Source organism: Macrotis lagotis, chromosome 4 (genome assembly GCF_037893015.1).
Source record: "Macrotis lagotis isolate mMagLag1 chromosome 4, bilby.v1.9.chrom.fasta, whole genome shotgun sequence".
Lineage (NCBI taxonomy): Eukaryota > Metazoa > Chordata > Mammalia > Peramelemorphia > Peramelidae > Macrotis > Macrotis lagotis.
The window spans coordinates 179,581,700-179,590,355 of record NC_133661.1 but is presented as its reverse complement, the minus strand read 5'-3'; positions in this window follow the sequence as shown (position 1 = coordinate 179,590,355).

Here is an 8,656-nt window from a genome sequence, read left to right as displayed (position 1 = left end):
AGTTTCCAAAGGTGATTCCAATTTAGTGCAAACTCTGGTAAGTTTTTCTATTCTGAAAAAGGCTTAAATTTCTTTCCTTGCAAAGGTCTATGTGTACTTTCTGAGAAATGGACTGCATGACTCTAGAGCTTTTTCTGACAAGAATTCTGGCCCCTTGGTGATTTCTTTGACCACTGCAACATATGAAACAAAATAAAATACAAAATAATCCTTAATCTTCTCCAATTGTCCTCTTTTTACAATGAAAATTCTGAAAGGGACTGTAAGAAATAATAATAACTCATGTTATATAGACTGTCCATAAATATTGACTTAACTGTTGGTACTTTCAATCTGAAAGCTTTATCACATAATGCAGTCATAATGCAGCAGAAATCATTTATTAGGTACTTGTTATGTCACAGTGCAAGAAACTGTATTAAATAATTCCTCACAACAAAATTAACAGTCAGATGTTCTGATTATCTACATTTTACATTTTAAGAAAATGAAGCAGGCTAAGATTGAATCACTTCCCCAGGACCACACATCAAGTAAGTGTCTGATGCTGAACTTGAACTCATGTCTTCCTGATTGTCAGTCCTGTGCTCTATCCACTATACAGTGTAGCTGGTTGGAAACTCGGATGGACCTTCTATAATGAATTTATGAGAGAAAATCAAAAGTTCAGAGGATTGTCAGGCACTGAAGGGTAGATTTTTGAAATCAATGAAATAACAAGCACCTTGGACTATTGTGTTTTGGAGAAAATCAATTTGCAATGTTATTCCTGCCATTTCCTCTAAGATCAGGGTTTAATATATGGCTAGGATGACTTTATCTTTCTGAATATGAATGTATGTATACATATATGTATGTATGTATGTATTTTGTTCTAGTATTTCAGTTGTTCTTCATACTTTGTACTCCATTTGGTGTTTTCTTGCAAAGATACTTAAATGATTTGCCATTACCTCTCTAGATCATAAAAGCAAACATATTTAAATGACTTGCCCAAGGTCAAATAACTAGAGATCTGATTTGAACTGATTCCACAAATATGATTTAAAGTATGGCTCAAATATAACTAAGAATTATTTTCTAAATTCAATATTAATTATGCTGCCCATGTTTTCAAGTCAAATCATAGTATCTTATAAACCAAAAATTATTTAATAAATTCAAGTTCTGATTGCCTAATGTTGAAGTCAAATAAATGCCAAAAATTTTTGAGATGACAAAGCATATTACAACCTTTTAACACTGCCTGTGAAAAAGACTTTTTTGAGATACTTTTGAAGAGAGAGGAGTTGAAGAAAAATGAACTCCTCAAAAAATAACATCACATTCTTCCAAAACTATTTCAGGGTTATAAGATATCATCCTAACATTTTAAGACCAGAAATGTAAGAGGGTCTTTCTTACCTTCAACACCCAGAAAACAGTTACTTTTTTATTCTTTTTATTTTGCTCATTTGTTTTTTTTTTTTTATGTTAGAAGATACTTGTATCAGGAAGTTGGCAAGATTAAGGTGGAGACATGGCATTAAAGTTTCTCCCCAGAGAGTTCTGCTGACTACTATGAACCACAATTGTAAGAGTCAGTGGATTTATATAATATCACAAGAAAGCAGAAACAAAATGAGGAGCTTTTTCATATACTGTAGATATTTGATTATCTGGAACAACTTTATTGGTCTGATTTTTTTCTGTCTCTCTGAAGATTATAGTGTTTTGGATTTAACATTTGAAAGAGAAACAGATTTTACCATGGTCCTCTGGATGACACAGTCACATCAATAGAATTCAATTGACCTGCTTCTAACTGGTCTCTTTTGTTTACATTTTTAAAATTCTATTAAGATAATAAGCAGAAATCTTCTCTTATATACTGTAAAATGATTATTGTGCTCCTTAGGTAATAAAGTCCTCAAAATTCTAACTCCACTATCTTTTGTCAGTCTCTAAAAGGGGTACATACTCACCATGGCCCTGCTCTACCTTATTGCTTAAATGAAGTAGCAGATTGAGACTAATTGAAAATTAAATTAATAAATATCTTGGTCCCGGTATATAATACCATTTACTAACTGCAACTGATTCTGGATTCTCGGTTGGTAGACCCTTGAAAGGCAGCAGGAAAGAATGTATAGTGTCAAAATAGAGTAAAGCAAATGTAGTAGTGTAAATGGTCCATTTCACTGATCTCATGCTGTTAGCCAAAAAAGGGGGGGGGAGTTAGCCTTGAGATGGGTTACTACTGCAGAGTATTAACTCATTATCACAACTTTATGTGAGATGAGATGGCAAGTGAACCCCCAAAACCTGAATTAGTCCTGGGTAGAAAGGCACCAGAATGACTTTATTAAAGATAACTTCATATTTATTAAGCACTCCCTTTGAGAAAAGCATCATGACTATGCAAAGGTGAATAACAACAACAGTACCATTCTAGTACAGGATCTCATTATCTCATACCTGAATTATTACAATAGCCTGCTTGCTGATCTCCCTGTCTCATGTCTCTCTATTCTTGTCTATTCTTCATTCAGCTGTCCAATTTAAAGCATAGATCTCACCCTTGTCCTGATCCCATTTAATAAAATTTTGTGAATTCCTATCACCCCATGACCAAACTTAAATCTTCTACTTTCCATTCAAAGCTCTTTATAGCCTGATCCTTTATACCTTTCTACTTTTCTTCAGTAAAGTATTTCACTCATTGCCATATATTTTGTAACCCAATAATACTGGTCTGAATCCATGTCTTGAATATTCCTTCCTCATCTCTGCCTCCTGACTTTAATGATTTTCTTCAAGTTACAGCTAAACTCAACCTCCCAGGAGAATCTGATCCCCCTTAATATTATTATCTTCCTTTATGATTTTTTTTCAATTTATCTCAAATATATCTTATTTGTACATAGTTAATATCATGTTGTCTCCCTCATTAGAGTGTCAGCCCAGAGGGCTAGGGTTACCTTTTGTCTTTCCTTATATCCCCAGCACTTAGCACATTGCCTGTCTTATTTGTTTTTCAAATGTTTTGATTTTTGTCTGACTCTTCATCAACCATCTGGTGTTTTCTTAGCAGTGATACTAAAGTGGTATGTCATTTCCTCCTCTAGTTCATGTTACAGATGAGAAAACTGAGGCAAATTGGGTTAAGTGACTTGCCCAGGATCACACCCCTAGTAAGTGTCTGAGGCTAGATTTGAACTCAGCAAGATGAGTTTTCCTACTTCTAGCTGCTGTACATCATTCACTATGCCAACTAGCTATCCTTGACCCATAGGTATTTAATAATTATTAATTAATAATAACAATAAATAAATAATAATTTATATGCAAGATTTTTTTTCATCCTTCTCAATATCTCCTTAACTATTTGCTCCTTTCCTGCTCCTAACCAAAAAATGGCTCAGATCTCAAGATTCCATCATTAAAAGAAACCATATAACTTCCTTAAATTGTCATCCTACCCATCTTTCACAAAAATAATGATTAAAAGATGTTAAACATTCCATTTATTTTCTCAACCATACAGCTAGATAAATTGTATAGATATTGCCTCCTTGCTCTTTAGGTTCACTCCCTTCATAATACCTTTGCATATAGCTTTAAACCCTATTATATGACTAAAATTTTTTCTCCAAGATTATCTGCTAACTGCTAAACATGAAGTTTTTGCAGTCTTCATCCCTTTTAGTCTGTTTGTAGCTTCTCCATACTATTGACCACAATTCTCTTCCTGGATATCCTTTTTGTTCTTGACTTCTGGGTCCCTATTCTCTTTGATTATCTTTCTACCTGTCTAATAATTTTGCCTTTGTTCTTTTAGATATTGTTATTCTTTATTTGCCTCTACAATGCTGATGTATCTGAAAACTATCCTGAAACCTCTTCTCTTTACCATCTACATTTTTTCCTCTCATTGACTTCATTCTTAAGGATTGAATTAATATTTCTAAACAGAGAACTCTCAAATATATAAATATTGTCCCAATAACTCTTAATTCTATTTTCACATGTCCAATAACCTTCTAAGAATTCCAATAAGCAATCACAATCATATCTCAAACTAAAAATGTTGAAAACATAATTCATAATCCTCTCATTTTCAATCTTCTTTTCTTCCAAACTTTCCTATTTCTAGTGAGAGCATCATAATCTTTCTAGGCACTAAGATCCCCAATCTAGTTGACCCTTCACTTTACCTCACCCACCACATCCATCTTTATCTCACCTTTTTAAAAAATTAATTCTATGTTCTAGACCCACTAAACCCCTAGAAGTTCCCCAAATTTGATACCTCAAGCTCGTGCCTGCTGTTCGCTCATTGATACCTCTCAGAATGTTCAACTTCAAGAGAATTCATGTGCTACCATCTTTATGATGGCTTCCATTATCCTTCCCAGGTTCAATTTAGTGCTCTCTCTTCTTTAATTTACCTTATACTCATTAGCTATGCATAAATGAAATCCCACTCTACCATACATAAATGAAATCTCTGATTTTCTTTTTGTATCCAAGTCTCCAGAATGATTTCATATACTGCGTAGATGTTTTTTTATTAATGCCAGCACTGAGCAAAAGGAGATCAGGGAAGATGGCATCTAAGAAATGATGTAGTAGCTTCAATAATCTTCAACTGCTATTGCAGCAAAAATCCTTCTAAGCAACATCATTATTCTCTTACTGTTGTTATATAGCTATGGATCACTGAATGCTATAATCTCAGAAAAGTCTAAATTGCATCCAACCCAAAGGATAATGGAAAGATACATTGTTGGTGAAAACAGGTGAAGGCATATTGCCAGTAGCAAAGTATAAGTAAAGTAGCATAGCATAAATTAATGATAATAGTTAAAAATCAAACAAGGTGGAATTGCCATATAGAGAGAATAAGAAACTATAAAGACTTCCTAAGAAGTACTGTGGAATCACTGAGATATAGAAAAAAACAGAGGAAATTCATGAAAATTTCATGGATGCTTTGTGGTGGATTTCTAGAAGATATGGAGAAGAAGAAGAAAGACACATTGCAACATGCATTTGAGGAGAGGGTAATAATGCTGCTAATATCACATATTTATCTGAGTATATTATATAATGTCTACCTACAAATTAGATCCACTGATATCTTGATATCCATTTTTTGGGTATTTTTTAATGATGGAAAACTCTACCTATTCTGAAAAACCAGAAAATGAGATTTGTCATTTATAGAAAAGAAAACCTAAAGTTCAATGAAAATAAAATTCATTTTCTATGGTTTGGGTATATTGATACTGACAACTTAAAAATTCATGTTGAATTTTCAGAACTAAAGGCAAAAATTGAATTTCTTCTTTTTTTTATCTTAGTGGACGGATGCAATTAAACTGAGTATCAAATCCTATAACCCTATGGAAGAACTTCAGTTATCCTGCAATATATAAGGGCAGAAATGGAATTGGGGAAATAGAAGCAGAAATTGTCAAAAGCTTTTCAAAATTCTCTTGGACCAAAACATCTTTTCCATTGTATTGATGAGTTTCCAGTCTATAACATTTTTGGTTGAATATGGCCTATTACTATCACATAGATGTTACCCAGGCATCCTCCATGCTTCCAAGTGATAAGTGAAGTTCTAGACTGAAGAATTGTCAAATCACTCAGTCAAGTATTTTAACTGGACTTTTTAATGAACTGATACTGTTCCATTCAATAAATATCCATTAAGGATCTATTAAGTGTTAAATGTGTTTCAAGGTATTATAACAGGCATTAAGGATAGAAAGATGAAAAATAGCACAAGTTTTGCCCTTCTTCAACTGGAGAAAATGTGTGTATTTTGTATATTCACACACATATACATATATATTATATATGCTTGCATGAATATGTATACACATACATATATACACACTCACTAATAAAATATGTAAGGTAGAACTCTGATAAGGGAAAAAGTGATCTACACAAAATGATATAAGAAAATTTTAAAAGCATATTTAGTTTTTTTTTTGGTCTTGTTATTTTGCTTTTCCTATAGAGAAACTGATTTCCTCATTAGAATAAATAATTATATTCCTTCCCTGAGCCATAACTAAAGAATAACAATTGGAATTTTTCTCCAGAGTATTGAATTTCAAGAGAACTTACCATACTGGAAGTCTCCAAGAAACAACAAAGTTTCCTATCTGGAAAGCATGAATCTCTATTACTTTAATACTGGAGTTTAATCTAGGACTTAACTTTTGAGTCAGTGATAAGGAAAAGGGTTGTGTTAATTTTCTGTTTTTCTTAACCTGCAAAACCTTTTAGCCAGCTGAGAGGGTCTGGGGTCATCAACTTTCAAATAGAGTTTCACACAAGGGCAAGTTTTCTTCTTATTGTTATCTAAATATTCTTCAGTATTGTTGTCAAGACATGAAAATTGGTCCAGAAATTTCAATCCAGGGGGACAGTGACCAGACTGTACGCTAAAGGAAACCAATTAGGGTACACTGAAACTTTGTAACTCCCTGGCCTAAACTAAATCTGGTTAAAAGAATATAGCTGGGGCAGCTAGCCGGGGCAGCTAGTTGGTGCAGTGGATAGACCACTGGCCCTGGAGTCAGGAGGACATGATTTCAAATCTGACATCAGACACTTAATAATTACCTAGCTGTGTGATCTTGGGCAAATCACTTAACCCCATTATTATGAACCGTCCCCACCCAAAAAAAGAATACAGCACTCTATACCTAGAGAATACCATGGAAAGAATGCAGATAATACAGACCAGAAAAATATAAGACCCCAACATTCCCTCCAAAGGCATATAGAGGCAAGCAGGGCCTCAAAGAAAAGCATAAACAAGTCATCAAATCAACTAGAATTTTTTAGAAGAAATGAGACAAGTTTTTATTAAAGAGTTAAATATAATATAAAAGAAATGAGAGCAGTAGAAGATGGGGGTGAAAAAAATTAAAAACTTTAGGAAATGACTTGGAAGAACATTTAATAGTTTAGTACAAAAATTTATCCAAGTAATAGAGTCCTTGAAAATATTATGACAGGGGGCGGCTAGGTGGCATAGTGGATAAAGCACCGGCCTTGAGTACCTGGGTTCAAATCTGGTCTCAGACACTTAATAATTACCTAGCTGTGTGGCCTTGGGCAAGCCACTTAACCCCATTTGCCTTGCAAAAACCTAAAAAAAATATTATGACAAAATAGAAGATAATCACTCCAAGAAGCCAAAGGAAATATTCAAAGTCAACATATTTCTTAAAAAAAAATAGGTATCTCAAAAACAATTGATTTACACAAATGAATACCAAGGAGAAAATTCAAATGACCATAAGGAAGACTGCAATGTTGTGGGTTTCTGTGTCATGGAAGGGGAGTGAGTTATAGTAGATGAAATGGTGTAGTGGAAAGAACAATGAGAACACAGATCAAGGGAATATAATTTAAGAATTTAAGTATTACTGAACTACCTTAAATCTATGTCCTACTGATGTTTTTGAATCATTTTCAGTTATGTACAATTATTTGTGACTCTTCCCAATTTGGGTTTTTCTTTTAGCAAAAAATAGTAGGGTAGGCTGTTATTTCCTTCTTCAGCTCATTTTACAGATGAAATTGAGGCAAACAGGTTAAGTGACTTGCCGAGGGTCACAAAACCCAGTCAATGATGGAAACTAGATTTGAACTCACCAAGATGAGTCTTCCTGACTTCAGCCTTGGCATGCCCTTCATCATCCCACCAACTACTCCCAAATCTATGACCTGTCACCCTCTCAATAACCAGCATATTGTATTACAAGAAATTATGAGGAGATACTGTCCATGCTTATTGGAATCACAGGGAAACAAAGGGCAATAAAAATGTGCATACCCTCTGATCCAGAAATACTACTACTGGGTCTATACCCTGAAGAGATCATGAAAAAGGGTCAAAACATCACTTGTACAAAAATATTCATGGTAGCCCTGTTTATGGTGGAAAAGAATTGAAAATTGAATGAATGTTCATCATTTGGGGAATGGCTGAACAAATTGTGGCATATGTATGTTATGGAACACTATTGTTCTTTTAGAAAGCAGGAGGGATGGGAATTCAGAGAAGTTTGGAAGGCTTTGCATGAACTGATGCTGAATGAGATATGCAGAACTAGCAGAGCATTGTGCACCCTGGCAGCAATATGGGGGTGGGGGATGATCAACCTTAATGGACTTGCTCATTCCATCAGTGCAACAATCAGGTACAATTCTAGGGTATCTGAATTGGAGAATACCATCTTTATCCAGAGAAAGAACTGTGGAGTTTGAACAAAGACCAAAGACTATTACATTTAATTAAAAAAAAAAAACCAACCATTATCTTATGATGTAATTTTGCTATCTCTTATACTTTACTTTATTTCCTTAAGGATATGCTTTCTTTCTCATCACATTCAACTTTGATCCATGTATACCATGGAAATAATGTAAAGACCAACAGACTGTCTTCTGAGGGGGATGAGGGGAGGGAAGTGAGGTTGGTGGAAAATTGTAAAATTCAAAATAAATAAAATTTAAAAAATAATAAAAATTATTTTTAAAAAATCACAGGGCAAAGTGAAAAGATAAAGAATCTACTCTTTTCATCCTGGAAGAAACCTCAAAACAAAACTTAATGAAATTAGTCCTGAGATTATGACTT